Here is a 17,070-nt window from a genome sequence, read left to right on the forward strand (position 1 = left end):
AGAAAGAGTTCGCGCTTCAAAAGTGAGAAATTTGAAACATTTTTTTAATGAAAACATAAATTATTGCTCACATATTTTCACATTGACATTGAGGTACGTGGAAGATTACCTTTGTATGTAATGTTTAACTTTGTGGTCTGTAGTTTACCATTACTGTAGCAACAAGGTAATGCTTCCTCCTGCGAAATATTCAGGCTCTTTTTATATCAGAAAATAACAGAGAATTTTAGAGGAATGATAAGTTCTTCAACTATTATGTCTGCAGACTTACGTTCTGCTGTGACTTTCCCATCGCTATGAAGCGAGTTCAGCCGTGCATGAATCTAAAAGTCGCAGCTTAAATTTAGACTGGTGCTGATGTGAATGTTGAATGCACTAAGCCAAAGTGTTGAGGTGTAACACTGTTTGGAGTACAGCTCCAGTTTGGCATTGACTTTTGTTAATTAAGTGGCAATTTAGAATGGCCAATCCACCTACCCTGCACATCTTTGGGTTGTGGGGGTGAGGCCCACACAGTCACAGGGAGAATGCGCAAACTCCACACGGACAGTAACCATGGGCTGGGATCGAACTTGGGTCCTTGTCACCATGAGGCAGCAGTGCTTACCACTGTGCACCGTGCTGCCCTCCAGTCTGACATTAATTGTCATCTTTTATTAGTTTGTTAATTTATCAGGTACTCTTAAAAATATTATAGAGTCTCTTCAATGTTACAAAGAAGTGGACATCATAATCTTTATTAGTGTCACAAGTAGGCATACATTAATACTGCAGTGAAGCCACTGTATAAATGTCCGTGTCGTCACATGTGCCTTTCGGGTAAGGGTGGCATGGTAGCATAGTGGTTAGCACCGTTGCTTCACAGCACCAGGGAACTGAGTTTGATTCCTAGCTTGTGTCACTGTCTGTTCAGAGTCTCAACGTTCTCCCTGTGTCTGCGTGGGTTTCTTCCGAATGCTCGTTTCCTCCTACAAGTCCCGAAAGACATGCTGTTAGGTGAATTGGACATTCTAAATCCTCCCTCCGTGAACAGGCGCTGGAATGTGGCAACCAGGGACTTTTCACTGTAACTTCATTGCAGTGTTAATTAAAGATTATTGTTACACTGAGAGAGAATTCAGAATGTCCAATTCACCTAAGAAGCATGTCTTTTGGGACATGTGGGAGGAAACTGGAGCACCCGAAGGAAACCTACGCAGACAGGGGGATGATGTGCAGACTCCGCACAGAGAGTGACCCATGCTTTTTCCCCGGGTGGAACAAACCATTACAAGGGGACATAAATTTAAGGTGAAAGGTGGAAGATATAGGAGGGATATCAGAGGTAGGTTCTTTACCCAGAGAGTAGTGGGGGCATGGAATGCACTGCCTGTGGAAGTAGTTGAGTCGGAAACATTAGGGACCTTCAAGCAGCTATTGGATAGGTGCATGGATTACGGTAAAATGATATAGTGTAGATTTATTTGTTCTTAAGGGCAGCATGGTAGCATTGTGGATAGCACAATTGCTTCACAGCTCCAGGGTCCCAGGTTCGATTCCGGCTTGGGTCACTGTCTGTGCGGAGTCTGCACGTCCTCCCCGTGTCTGCGTGGGTTTCCTCCGGGAGCTCCGGTTTCCTCCCACAGTCCAAAGATGTGCAGGGTAGGTGGATTGGCCATGATAAATTGCCCTTAGTGTCCAAAATTGCCCTTGGTGTTGGGTGGAGGTGTTGAGTTTGGGTAGGGTGCTCTTTCCAAGAGCCGGTGCAGACTCAGGGGGCTGAATGGCCTCCTTCTGCACTGTAAATTCAATGATAATCTATGATTAATCTAGGACAAAGGTTTGGCACAACATCGTGGGCCGAAGGGCCTGTTCTGTGCTGTATTTTCTATGTTCTATGTTCTATGCTGGGAACCAAACTCAGGTCACTGGCACTGTGAAGCAATAGTGCTAACCGCTGTGCTACCGTGCCACCCATTCCTTGCTCTAACCCTAACATTATTGGCAAAATAGCTTTTTAAAGAAAAGTTAACATATTTAGGTTGAGACATTGGAGGAAAATATCAAAAGATAAAATTCCCAGATAGACCCACAAAATGTTAACCCCCACAGGTCTGACAGCATCGAAACAACAGAAATAACTGAATGTTTTAGGCACAACCTATAATCAAAACCATCACAAGTTTGCTTATCTAAAACATTAACATCCTTTCAAATGTGGAGACATTTTCCCAACATTCACATTTTTCTTTTAAACCTGATAAGGCATGGGAATTAGCATCAATTGGACAATTTATACCAAAAAATAGCTGGATGGGATATGTTTTCTAAAAAATAAATCTAGAGTACCCAATTCTTTTTTTTCCAATTAAGGGCAATTTAGTGTGGCCAATTCACCTATCCTGTACATCCTTGGCTTGAGGATGTGACCCATGCAGGCATGGGGAGAATGTGTAAACTTCACACGGGCAGTGAACAGGGGCTGGGACCGAACCTGGGTCCTCGGCGCCATGAGGCAGCAGTGCTAGCCACTGCGTCACCATGCTGCCCAAGGGAATGTTGCAAGATTAGGCAATGATGCTCGAATAATAAACACGTTTTGGGATGGTGTCAAGGATTTGAAGGTAGGTGGATTGGTTGAAAGGTAAAATCAGTTACCAAGAAAAATCAATGCCCTTTCTGTACAACCAAGTTTAAATCTATTCTTCCTGTATGATCATTCTTCCCACTCAGTAAACAGTTTGTGTCAATGATTTAATTCAGGTACTAACTTAGGTTAACATAATACTTTTAAATTATTTTTTAATTGAAAGTTCCTGGTAGCCATAGTTAGGTTACAGTTTGTGTGGAGTGTGCACGTTCTCCCTGTGTCTGCTTGGATTTCCTCCCACAAGTCCCCAAAAACGTGCTGTTAGGTAATTTGGATGTTTTTAATTACCCTCTGTGTACCCAAACAGGCGCAGGAATGTGGCGACTAGGGGTGTTTCACAGTAACTTCATTGCAGTGTTAATGTAAGCCTACTTGTGACAATAACGATTATTATCTGAGTATTGGATTCCAGATAACTTATCAGGTATGGACTTCATACCTGTTTTCATAGATCCAGATTCTAGGAATAAGATAATGTGCTACATGGTCATATGGAAAAAAATGATTGTTTCACAGTCTGACGTCTGCTGTGCACATTTTGTAATATTCCTTAATGATCGATGGACGAGCAAACACTAAACCCACCCGGCAAACTGATAACTTTTTCAAAATGCCTTGCAAAAAGAAACATCTGAGCTTTGGTACCTGAATAATTTAATGTTTAATAATTGAAGGAAATGGTTTAATTTGCATTTTAATCACTATTTTTATCTAAAATTTCAGCTTGGTTAAATTCCACACTAGAATGAGGTATGCATATTATACGTTTTGATTGATTGATGTCTCCAAAAAGTTTCTCCTTTACTATTTTGAAAATACTGACTCATTGAAGCAGAACAGGTGTGTCCAGTGCTTTGCAAAAATGACATTGTTCATGGATGATTGGTGGTAGGGTTGCTTTTTGTTTACAGATTATTGACGGGTGCGGAACATTATAACCAAACCCAGTTAGGTCCATGTCTGAGAGTTTTGAATTACTTTCCCCTGTTATTCCCAGTAATGCCAACACTGTGCACCGCCAGCCTAGGAAAGACCAAGGATTAAATATCGAACTTTCTGTCTGGCAAAGCATCCCCTTAAATGGCACATTTACTAACCTCTCTTCACTCTTCAGATTGCCACTTTGATGTGTTCTCTGATGATCCCTTTAGTGATGCCGCCGGGATACCTTGTTCCTGGTAGGATTGCTCAGGTAGGGTCACCCATAGCGGCAAGGTTGGGTGGTGGTAGGGAGCAAGGAGAGATGCCAGACAATGTGCGCTGCAAAATGTCCTCAACATCAGAACAGGCAAACATCACTGAAATCTGATTATCAAACCCTGAAGATCGCATGGACAATGATGGCGACCCAAGGTTTCCATGTTAACGTCACATGCAGGATTTTACCAGGGCCCATTTGCCAAGCCTTGTGGTGATGGACATTCGTGATGGGACAGGGCTGTGTACCTGAGAGCCCCAAGTCAAGAATCTGCACACTTCCAAGAGATATATGGAGGTTTTTGGACAGCTGTGTTGCAAGAGAGGTGTCTTCGGGCAGCAGAATCTGTGATTAAGAAGACCTCTTCAGGATACTCTCTGCTCACCCCAAATGGGGGTCAGGGGGAGAGGGGCTAGAAATAGTGCCCGAAAAATTGGCTGTCCCAATTTCCCCTGGCTGGGGAACCACAACCCATGGGATCACCATCTTTGTTGTCAAGGGAAGAAAATTAAATTTTGCAACTTGAAATGTTAGAACATGCATGGATATGCTCAAGATGGCCATTCGGAAAGAAGATTATACCACATAAGCTATCAAGACTCCAAATTGACAATAACTACTCTTAGTGAGAAACATATTCTTGGGGAGGAGCTACTGAAGGCTCAAGAAGGAGGGATACACCTTCTACTGGAAAGGAAAGGCTGACCGTGAGCTTTGTGGGCACATTTTTGTTGTCCGGAATAGGAACTTGGATGTACTATGAAAGGTTTGGGTTCAGCTCAGTTGTAACCAATGTGCCACCGTCATCATTACTTATGTCAAAACCCTTGAGTCTGATGAAGATATGAAGGAAAAATTATATTCTGACTTTGATAAAGTCTGCACTGCCATCTCAAAAGAAATAATAAATCACCTTCTGGGGTAATTTAATAACGGGCTTGGCTGGATGGATTGATTGTATGGAATAGAACCATTTGGAAAAGTCAATACAAATAGTGCTCACCTACTGGTAAATAGTGTTCACAGCATGGCCTCATTATAACAATTACCTTCTGCCAGAAAGACAAATGCAAAAACCCCATGAAGGCATCCGAGATCAAAGCATTGGTACCTCCTAAGTGAAGTTTGTATCACTTGATACTGGGGGCTGATGCCTGCTGGACAGATCATATGGGACAGTTCAATCAGTGATGAGCATCCACCTGGCACATAGACATTGCAAGGCCCAAATGTCCAAGAGGACGAAGCTCAATGTCCCAATCCTAAAGCAGCCTGAATGAAGAGAGAAATTCCACGTGTAGCTTATAACCAATCTGAAATGTTTTCAGATATACAACTCAATTCAGAACAGTGGAATCAAATAAGATCAGATATTGTAACTTCTGTTCCCAGACCATTGGACTCAAGTATTATTGTTACCAGGATTGGTTCAACAAATAAATATATACTCAAATATTTGACCTCCTGGAAAGAAAACCAGCAGCTTCATTGGCTGGCAGAACAACGCAAGTCAAGAAGACAGCATTGCAACAGTTCAAAGCCAATCCTAATGGACAAATCTGAAAGATTAAGGTAAAGGAAGAGAAACCATGAGAGATCCAACAATATGTAAACCATCATGACATGCAAAGATTTTTTTGAAGCCACTAGGGCCATCTCTAGACCAAGGTGAAGTGGACAAAATCCCATTCATTCATAGGGTGGTGTTTCACTTCTCAAGGATGACAGTGCCATCTGGCAATGCTGGAAAGAACATTTTTAACAATTCCTCAGCTGTGAACCCACAGCGGCAGCTGATACTCTCCAGGGAATATATTCCCTCACACCCTGTGATAGAATCCAGGAGTGAACCACCATCAACGGGGGAGCTACATACAACCAACAAAATGGTGGGAAAAAAATGATTTGAATGTCCAAGAAACTTCATTGCAATCCTGCAACTGCTTCATGATAACCTAACTGAAACAGTTTTGAGTGGGAGATCTGAAACAGATGCCTTCCAAATCCAAACCTGAGGTCAAGCAAGGCTTTGTGATAGTCCCCATATTATTTACGTTCACCCGATAGCAGTGTTTATTTACCTCATCAAAGACCAGTTTGCCTTCCAATGTCAGCATGAATTTTAAAAATATTTAGAGTATCCAATTCTTTTTTTCTAATAAAGGGGTAATTTAGCGTGGCCAAATCATCTACCCGGCACATCTTTGAGTTGTGGGGGTGAGACCCACACGAACACGGGGAGCATGTGCAAACTCCACATGCACAGTGCCCCAGGGCCGGGATTGAACCCGGGTTCTCGGCCCCGTGAGGCAACAGTGCTGCGCCACCGTACTGTCCCTATGTCAGCATGAAATACCGTCTAGGTGGAAAAATCTTGAAACTCAGTTGCCTCCATGCCAAAGTTATACTGACTATCATAAACCTACATCATCTGCAGTTTGACTGCAAGTTGCTCTTGATCTCTTCAATTCTGCATCCAAAAAACTCACCATGTCCTTGACTGTTACCAATACAAAACTCTTCCTCCCAACTCATAGCTGGTTAGTTAAATTTTCCACCTCCCATAAATGATGAGGAGAGACTCGAGAATATGTTGAGCACTTCCCATTTCATGGAAACCACCTCTCTCAAAATACCACCAGTGATAAAGAAATCCAACATTGGATCTTCAGCTGCTTCATCAATGATCTTCCCTGTTCAGCATTATTTGTAACTCCTCAGACACTGAAGCGTCCATGTTCAAATACACTTGTGGAACAGCCAAGTTTGAATTGCTAACTGCAAGTAACATTTGCACCCCACAGGTGTCAGACAATAGCCATTTCGAGTGAAAGCGAATCTAATCATCTCTCCTTCACATTAAATGGCAATATCATCGCTGAACACACCACTATCAACATCCTGGGGTGTTGCGAGGGGGTTAGCATTGTCCAGAAATTGTACTGGACTAACCATATAAATATTGTGGCTACAAGAGCAGGTCTGTGGCTCCAAATTCTGAGGTAAGCACCTCACCTCTTGACTCCACAGAACTTGTCTACCACCTACAAGGCACAAGTATTCAAGGGTGTGATGGAATAATCTGCACTTGCCTGTAAGAGTGCAACTCCAGGAAGACTCTAGTTTGATACCATCCGGGACTAAGCAGACCACTAGATTGGCACCCATGCTCCAGCTTAAGCATTCACTCTCTCCACATAGTGGCAGCAGTGCGCACCAGCTACAAGATGCACTGCAGCAACCCACTAAAGGCTCCTTCATCATTACCTACCAAACCTGCAACCTCTACCACCTAGCCTCTATACCACCTAGAAGGGCAAGGTTAGTAGGTGAAAGGGAACACTGCAAGTTCCTTTCCTAGACACAGACCATCCTGGCATGGAAATAAATCACCGTTCCTTCACTGTCTCTGGGTAAAAACCCTGGAACTCCCTCCCTAACAAAACTGTTGCCGTACCTACACCACATGGAATGCAGCAGTTTAAGGCAGTTTACCACCAACCTCTCAGGTGCAATTTGGGATTGGAAATAAATACTGGCATGGCTAGGGATGTCCATATCCTGTGAACAAATAAAATAAAAAAAGATCAGCTTTGCATGCTTAGCCTGCTACAAATTATGGCGGTGAGTGTTTGACACCAGGGAAACAGCAAAAGCTCCAGTGTACAGAGCAATTGCCATTACCACTGTGAGCCTGGACTGTGCATCCACACACAAAGGTACTAGAGAGATTCCATCAGCACTGCCTCTGCCATCTCCTCCTGATTCAATTGGATGCCCATCAAATAAATGTCAGCATTCCTCTTGAGGTCAACTCCACAATCATTCAAGCAAAACTACAAAATGGACTTTGATAGACTGGACACTATCTGGATAGCCGAAAATCATCTCCTGGCTAGGTGCCCTCTTAACAATACCAACATTCCAGGGGACGACAAAGGAAATTCTTCAAAGACACTCAAACTTAGACCATAAGACATAAGAGCAGAATTAGGCCGCTCAGCTCATCGAGTCTGCTCCGCTATTCAATCATGGCTGATACTTGCCAAGAAATGCGGCAGCAGTGACCTTAATGACTGGGAGGATTGCTACCAATCATTCAAAACAACAACAGGCTGTCCAAAAGCTGTGTCACACTTTGAATCCCAATGTCTTAATGATGAGGCCAGGAGGCGGCAGAGAAGAAAAGAAAAGGAAGCTAATCCTCCACTCAGGCCTCCACTTCCTTGTGGGGCAGCCTGCCCCATGGCTGAAGAATCTAGCTCAGTCACAAGAAGACTCATGGCAAAATCTTGTGAATTAACGGAACTGTCAATGACAACCTACTGAATCCTTTAAGAATGTATTTCCATGGCTAATTTATAAAATGTTTGATACTGTGTTTTATATATTCAGTTCAACATTTCCATGCTTTTTGAAGGAAATGTGACAACGGGCATGATCTAACGGAAACGTTTCTAAATGTGATAGTCAGCAGAAACAGCTAGGTATTTCCCGACGGCTGACCTGGCAAGGCCATCACTGGTATCTAATGTTAATTAGGTTACTTAATGATGACCCGTTGGCTTCACACTGGAAAAGACTGCCCACCAGCTGATTTACCTGGACCACGTTCGTCAGCTCCCCACTAATGAGGGGAAGCAACTCTTACCGAACTTGCAGAGCAAACCCCAGACAGCACGCAGACATGTCACTGCACAGACCAGCTCCATGATTTGGGGATGCCAACCTGGCCAGACTAATGGACGCGGTGGAGTCCAGACAGGATATCCTATCCCTCCCAAGGCAGTCGGAGGGTCAGCCGCAGGGCAGCAGGTACCATTGGGGAGGCAGTGACAGCGGCCTTCAGCGCAGGGTGTGTCATCAGGAGGTCCGCCACAGTTGGCATCGGCCCCCATGACACCCCGTCCATGCCCAGTGGTGGTGCGCACGTCTGTTCCCTGCCAAGCCCCCCACCACCACGGAAAGCATGAAACGTGCGTCTCACGATACCCCCTTTGTCTCCCCGCAGGAGAAGTTGGCCCATAACAAACAGGAGAAGACCCAGATGGGTGGCGGGGTGCCTCACATCAGAGTCTTCACCCCCTACGAGTAATGGGCACAGGAGGTTGGGGAGGTGGCCGAGGACTGATCAGGATTGGCCTGTGCCGCAGAGGTGAGTATCCGCCGCCCACATGTTATGTCACATGTGTGCTGTTCATGCCCCCCAACAAATGGCGGGAGGAATGCCAGGGGAGACAGCAGTCAGAGGTCTGCTGGATCCCAGGACCCAGTTGTATTGCAGTCAGATGTTGAGCCTTCCGCCCAAGCTATCCGGAGCTGATGCAGTCGCTAGGGTGATGCCATGAGATTCAGAGAGGGATGTCAGCAACACCACAGCCGGTCCGTAGTCGATTGGAGGAGCCCCAGAGGCTATGGGTGCAGGAGATTGCGCCGGCAATGCCCAACACCAAGGCCAACACTGCTCGGGTGGCGACCGCAGGGGAGAGCCTGCAGCACAACCATGAGTGGTGGTGTCCAAGGCATTTAAATGGGCCCGGCTGCTGCTCGGGTGTCCCAGGTGGCGTGGTGCTGCCCGCTGCCCACCAGATGCACCAGGGACAGGAGGGAGGGGGGGGGGTCCGTGCCGCTGCGGTGTTCAGGCACCGCCCCTGTGGGAGTCACCGGCACAGGCCTCATAAACTCCTCTTCCCTCAGGGTGCCAGATGGCCCCTGGGCTTCTCTATGGAATGGGGGTGCAAGCGGAACTATTCCCTAAGGCTTTCCTGCCTCCTGGCACTGTCAGTCCTGGAGGCCCACTGCCGTCTCAACAAGGGTCCACATGCTCGTGGCCATGGAGCACAGGGAGTGGACCATTTCCATCTGGGGCCGTGCCACATCACACTGAGTGTGACAACATCTTCTGGGCCTGGGTCACGTCAGCCAGTGACTGCGCCATTTCCATCTGGGACAGAGCCACCTCCCTTTTGTGTCTGTGCTATGTCGGCTAGTGCCTGGGCAATGCCGCTGACGTTCCCAGCCATGGCCTGCTGTGAGGAAGACACAGAGGAGGCAGAGGAAATCGGGGGGGCAATTTTGCATGGGAGTGCATCACCTCGCTATGAACAGGCAAACCAGCTCACAGAAAGAAGGGGACAAGTTCAGCAGAGTGCAAGAGAGGATAAGGAGGAGAAAATGGGGACACAAGCAGAGCGGCAGTAGGAGGGTGGTCAGGACGACCCTAGAGGGGGGCCACCACACTAGCGGGAAAGCTAGCGCCAGGAGGTATGAGTGAGGGGGGACCGTGGCACATCTTTCCCAGGAAGAGAGCATCTGACAGGGGGGGTAGGGTCACAGTGCGGGGTGCGGGGGGGGGGGGGGGCGCGAGGGGAGTAGACAGAAGAGTGATTTCCCTGCTCTCCAACATGGGAAAGATCATCGCGAGAACATTCCTCAATCGCCTCCGCCCAGTGATTAAAGTGCTCCTTTCTGAGTCTCAGTGTGGCTTCCGCCCATCAAGAGGCTCAATGGACATGATCTTCATGCAAAAAATCCAGGAAAAGTGCAGGGAGCAGCACTGACCAAAATCAAGATCCATGCCGCCTGATTTCCTCTGCCTCCTCTGTGCCTTCCTCATCGCCGTCTTCCTTGCTGTCTGTCCAAACTGACTCTGCAGGGGCAGTAAAATAATGTTCCTTGCACTTGCACTGGTTGGTGATGTTGGTTATCGCATACACCCCGAATTGGGACGATATAGAATTTATGAAGAAAAGGTTGACTGCCATATCAAATTTGGACACGCAAATAGATTTGCAGGATTTTGCAGAGGCAGCGTTGGTGATGTCTCTCTAAGGATTTGCGATGCCTGCTGTACATTGTTCATGTTTCGGATGCACGCAGGTGGGCAGGAATCACGGCTTTTCTATAGACCTGAGTTTGGTGCTGTGTTTGAGGTCTTGGCCTTTGAACACTCTGTTGCTCAAGCGTCCTAAGACTGCACTGGCGCATTGGAGTCGATGTTGCATTTAGTTATCAATGTCTGCTCACACTGAGAGGAGGCTTCCGAGGTATGGGAATTCATACTGGAGTGGATGGGGGGGGCACGAGGGGCGGGGACAAAACCACAGGGGGAACAAAACACCAAGGGGGGGGAAGGGCTCCAGACTGGCCTCCGTAGGTCACTCTTGGAAACGTGGAACAAAGTGGCATTGCAAGTAGTCACTTGCAGTGCAGGGGCTCAGCCACCGAAGTGCAGGGGCTCAGCCACATGGCATACACACAGTTGACGGTCATATTGGGTGGCCCCTGGACAAAGGGAAATCCCAGGGCGCAGGGGCCTGGCCTCATGGTGAGTACGGTGACTGTGGCCATTTTGGATGACCCCCCTAACAAAGGGAACCCCCAGAGTGCAGGGGCGTATCCACCAGGTAAGCATGGTTGATTCCGCAGGAGGAGGGGGACAAACAAACCCCATCAGGATCGTCACCTGGAACATCAGGGGACTTAATGGCCCAATGAAAAGATTTAGAGTCTTCAGCCACCTGAAAAGTATGAAAGCTGACATAGTCCCATTTTAGGAGAATCCAGCTCTATGTCCCCATGCCGACGTAAAAACGCTGGTGTTTCACTCTGGTGTTTCCGATAAAAAAGATCAGCCAATTCACACACCTGCGGGGAGCTAGCAGGGACCCAGAGTGATTCACGCAGCTTTAGCTGTGGATACGGGCCCCGCACTTCCGGTTTTGAGTCTGCGCATGCGCACGGCGGCGGCCTCCAGCGACCGCTTTGAGCATCATGGCGGACTCGGACCGCGGATGCAGCTGTAAAATGTAGGCCCCTCCCGATCAGCCGGGCTCCCGAAGATCTGACCACCCTAATCTGTCCCCTGGCTACCAATAAGGCCCGCCCCACCAGGGCGGACGCGGGAGCTTCCCGAACGGTGATAGGTGGTTAGAACTATGTCGTTGGGAACTCGGCCGGTTGGAAATGGAGGATTGCTGAGCAGGCGTCTGGCAATGGCGCCCCAGCAGCGTGGAGTACTCCGCGAACACGCCGATTCTCGAGTCCCGGAGAAATTGGATTCTCCGCCCCTGCGCTAAACGGGCTGCAGAGAATCCAGTCCACAATCTTCCTCCAAGAGATGCACCTGAGGGAGAAGGACAGACTGCGGGTAAGGAAGGGCTGCATGGGACCTACCTCTCCTGCTAAGGGACGAGGGCCAGGGAGTTAGCCGTTCTGTTAAATAAGAGGACAATGTTTATGGCAACAAGGACGGCTACGGACCCGGAGAGACGGTACGGTATGGTCAGTGGTGTCCTAGACGGGGTACCGGTAGTCCTGGTGAATGTGTATGCTCCCAACTGGGACGATATGGAGTTCGTAAAAAAGACCATGGCGGAAATCCCCGACAGGGACACACACTGACTGATCATGGGGGAAGACTTTAACTGTGGAATATTCCGCAATTGTAATCTCCGACCACGCTCCACATTAAATGGATGTGAGGTTGGAGACAGGTCATGTCCAATGCCGCCCATGGAGGTTGGATATGGCCCTCCTGGCAGATGAGGCTTTCTGCAAGAAAATATCACAGGACATTGATGAGTATATTACTAACAACCAGAATGGGGAGGTCTTGCCCTCAACTAAAGGCTGTGATCAGGGTTGAAATTATAGCCTACAATGCACAGAGAGAGGGATGAGAGGGCAGCTAGATAACAGCTAGTCGATTCCATACTGGAAGTCGACCGGCGATATTCCGAGGCCCCGACTGTAGAGCTGCTGGCGGAGAGGAAAAAGCTACAGGTGGACTTTGACCTTCTCTCCATGAGGAAAGCAGAGCATCAGCTTCGTCAGTCATGGGGGACTCCATACGAACACGGAGACGAAGCTAGCTGCCTGCTGGCTCACGAGCTGAGAAATCAGGCAGCCACAAGAGAAATAGCCCAGATTAGGGATAGCAAAGGCAAATTAGGAGCAGAGCCAGACAAGGTCAACAAGACACTTGAGACCTTCTACCCAGCAGAGGACTCGGCGACGATGCAGTTCCTTGATGGACTGGACATGTCAGTCATGGGGGAGGACATGGGCGGGGATTGCGCCACACCGGTCGGGGGCCATTGGCAGTGCCCCCCCCCCTCCCCCCCCGGCAATTCTTCGGGCCCCGATGGGCCGAGCGGCTGCCCGTTTTCGGCCAGTTCCGCCGGCGTGGATTAGACCAGGTCCATACCGGCGGGACCTGGCTTGAAGGCGGCCTGCGGAGTCCTCGGGGGGGGGGGGGGGGGGGGGGCATGGGGGGATCTGGCCTCGGGGGTTGTCCCCACGGTGGCCTGGCCTGCGATCGGGGCCCACCGATCTGCGGGCGGGCCTGTGCCATGGGGGCACTCTTTCCCTCCGCGCCGGCCTCTGTAAAGCTCCGCGATGACCGGCGCGGAGAAGCAACACCCTGCCCATGCGCAGGAAACACACCAGTGGTTCTGCGCATGCGCCAGAACACACAGGTGCTCCACGTGCGCCATCTCGCGCCGGCCGGCGGAGGCCCTTCGGAGACTGGGCCTGAAAGCGCCGCTGGAACTGGGAGAAGTCCTGGAAAGTATTAGCTCCATGTAGGCAGGGAAGGCCACAGGATCGAATTGATTCCCGGTGGACTTCTATAAAAGATTTGTGACATCACTGACCCCACACCTGCAGGAGATGTTCACAGATTCGCTGGCGAGGTGCACACTGCCACCTACTCTAGCACAAGCCACAATCTCGCTGATACCTAAAAAAGGAAAGCCCCAACAGAATGCGGTTCCAATAGACCCATCTCGCTGTTAAATACTGGCGTGGAAATACTGGCCACGATCCAAGCCAAAAGGCTGGAGGACTGCGTACCAGAGGTGGTAACAGAAGACCAGAAGGGCTTTGTCAAACATCAGGCGCCTGCTGAAAGTGATAATGACCCTATCCGAGGAGAGAGAACCTGAGGTGATCATCTCCCTGGAAGCTGAAAAGGCCTTCGACAGTCGAATGGAAGTACCTCATAGAGGTACGAGAGCGATTCGGGCTTGGAAAAAGATTCACCGACTGGGTGAAACTCCTGTACAGCACTCCCACGGGGAGCATATCGACAAATACCACAAGCTCTAAGTACTTCCAACTGCACATAGGCACAAGTCAGGGATATCCGTTATCTCCGTCGCGATCACGCTTAGGGCGCCAAAGGTTTGGAAAGGGATCCGGAGAGGGGGCAGAAGCACAGAGTCTCGATCTATGTGGATGACCTGCTCCTCTACATCTCGGATCCACAAAGCAGCATGGAAGGAATCATGGCACTCTCAAAAGAGTTGGAGACTTCTCGGGCTACAAAATTAACCTGAGCAAAAGCGACATAGGGGAGGGGCAGAGCTGAGGGGCTGCCTTTTAAATGGACCTGACACAAATTCCGCTATCTGGGGATCCAAATCGCTCATGACTGGGCAGGAATGCACAGGTGGAACCTCACCAGCCTGACATAGGAAGTTAAAGAGGACCTTCAGATATAGAACACACTCCCACTTTGCCTGGCAGGGGGTGGGGGGGGGGGGGGGGGGCGGCAAACGATCAAAGTGAGCATACTGCCCAGGTTCCTCTTCCTGTTTTGATCCATCCTGATCTTCATCCTAAGGCCTTTTTCAAATCATTGGAAAAACTGATTATAGCGTTTGTGTGGGGCGGGAAGAGTACAAGGATCCCAAAAAGAGCACTGCAGAGAAGGAGATCCATGGGTGGCCTAGCCCTCACAAACCTACAATATTATCACTGGGCAGCGACCGCAGAGATAGTAAAGCGATCGATAAAGGAGTCAGAGGCCGAGTGGGTGCTTCCAGAGGTGGGCTCCTGCAGAGAAATCCCTTCGGGCCCTAGCCACGGTGGCACTCCCATCCCCACCCAATAAATATTCAACAAGCCCAGTGGTGGTAGCAACACTCCAGTTGTGGAACCAACTGTGACAGCATTTGGGGTAAACCGAAGTGTCCGACAAAGCCCTCATTTGCAACAATCACAGGTTCACACCGGCGACTATGGACGCCATCTTCAAAAGGTGGAGACAGGATGGGGGGGCGCTGACAGTTAGGGACTTTTACACCAACAACAGGTTAACAATGCTCGAAGAACTGACAGAAATATTCCAGTTGATGGGGGGGAAATGAACTTTGGTACCTACAAATCAAAAATTTCCGATGGAGGAAAACCAGGATATACCCGCGACCACCACGACAGTCACTTTTAGAGGACCTGTTGGACGCGGACATCTTGGGGAAAGGGGAGTGTGTGGGCCTATATGGGCGACTGCTAAGTGATTCCAATACCCAACTGGACGAGATGAGGGAGAATTGCAAAGAAGACTTGGGGTTTGAAATAGGGTGTGGACCCTGGAGCGAAGCACTGCACAGGGTCAAGTCCACCTCCACATGCGTAAGGCTAAGACTAAAAATGGCACACAGAGCCCACTTAACCAGAGCCCGAATGAGCAGGTTCTTCCCGAAGGTGGAGGATAGATCCGAACGGTGTCAAGGCGGCCTGGCAAACCACGGCCACATATTCTGGTCTTTCCCCTGATGTGTTGGGTTTTGGGCTGTCTCTTTAGGGCTGCCTTCTTCGAGGCAATGTCCAATGTAGTAGGGATGAGGGCGGAGCCTGTTGTGTTATGCTGCTTCGTGTAGCATAAGCTGCTTCCTTGATGTATGCTTTGACAAAGGAAGCTCCAGACTATGAAATGAGTTCAACTTGTTTATTGAACTATTAACACAGTTCTTAAATGAGTTTGACTCTCTACTAATCTAGCTGTAGTAACTCAGTCTATCTTTACCAGCCTGCTCTAAGCCACGTGCTGGGTGTGATGCTGCTGATCAACCCTGATATACTCTCTAGATGTCTGTCAGTGGAAAGAGGCAGAGCATGTGTGCCCTGTCCATTTATATGGGTTGTGAAGTGCCCCCTTGTGGTAATGCCACCTCTGGGTATCCTGATTACCCATTGGTTGTGTCCTGTTGTAATGACCCATTGGCTGTATGTCTGGATGTCATCTCTGGTGCTCCCTCTAGTGGTTACTTAGTTGTAATGCATTTACATTAACCCCTTGTGTATATACAGTGATGCATATCATCATAGGGCCGTGCCCAAGAGTGGCAGTCTTTGGGGCACTGGCCATCAGCAGCACCACCCAAAGCTGCAGATTGGCTGTCAACCTGTCGGAATTTCTCCAAATGGAGAAAATTAAATTTGCCACCCTAGGGTCGAAAGAAGGCTTCCACAAAACATAGGAGCCATTCACTCAGTTGTTCCAAGACCTGTTTGTGATCAACAAATAGGAAGCCAAAGAACAGGACAGGGTAGCCACAACACAGCAAAAGGGGTGGGTAGGAGAGGGAATGGGAGGAGGGGGGCAGGGAAACATGGAACTCAACTAAGCCCAACTAAAGAAGCATGGGCACAAGGCTGATTAGGTGGCGGTGGTGGTGGGGGGGGGGGGGGGGGGGGGGGGGGTGGGGGGGCAAAACAAAAGAGAAAACCGGTGGAAAGTGAAAAGCAGGAACCACAGTCGCCACTGCAAACGCTGTCAGGACGGGAAAAAAGGGAAACTACTTTGTGTATATGTAAATAATTGAAGCCGACCTGTGTGTAAATAATTTTAGGTTTACTTTTTATTTTCTCTTTTTTATCTCCTACTATTTGTTCATACTTACATTTGTTTTATATACCAAAAACTCAATGAAAACATTAAAAAACAGAAACTGAGCAAAGGAGCTGCCGGATTGGGATAACCTGAAACAATATTGCAATCTGGAGGGAGGAGAAATATGGGGGACAGAACTATGAAATTCATGAGACTGGCCCCCATCATGTCACTTCAGCACGTCATTGCCCCCATCATGATCACAAGTGAAACTCCTGTTAAATGCACTTTGAATGTTACTGCAGCCTGACTGCACACTGTTGGAGGTTTTGAATCATATCTCCATTGAAAATATATTAACAAAGCAGACAATACTGCTATAATAGAAGTAGAAAACCTTGCAGAAACTTTGGGAGAAAAACAGAGAGCGGAATTCTCCCACTCTGGGACTATTGCGGGACGGAAATGTGGAGTGTTTCCCAGTGGAGGCCGGCAGAGCAAATGCCATATTCACCGGCCCCAACTACATTAATTATGCAACTGGATGTTTTGCGCTGTATTCCATGGGGAATGGGAGAAATCCACCCAGAATTAGTGTTTCAGTTCAACAAACCTTCTTTTGAA

General features: G+C 48.4%; 1 protein-coding gene across 2 annotated transcripts in view; it reads left to right on the plus strand.

Moving 5' to 3' along the window:
- Nucleotides 1–17,070, plus strand: part of LOC140410702 (adhesion G-protein coupled receptor F1-like) — a 540,253-nt gene that overhangs the window by 329,380 nt on the left and 193,803 nt on the right. The gene's annotated exons all lie outside the window — the stretch shown is intronic.

Source organism: Scyliorhinus torazame, chromosome 4 (assembly GCF_047496885.1).
Source record: "Scyliorhinus torazame isolate Kashiwa2021f chromosome 4, sScyTor2.1, whole genome shotgun sequence".
In the NCBI taxonomy this organism is placed as follows: Eukaryota; Metazoa; Chordata; class Chondrichthyes; order Carcharhiniformes; family Scyliorhinidae; genus Scyliorhinus; species Scyliorhinus torazame.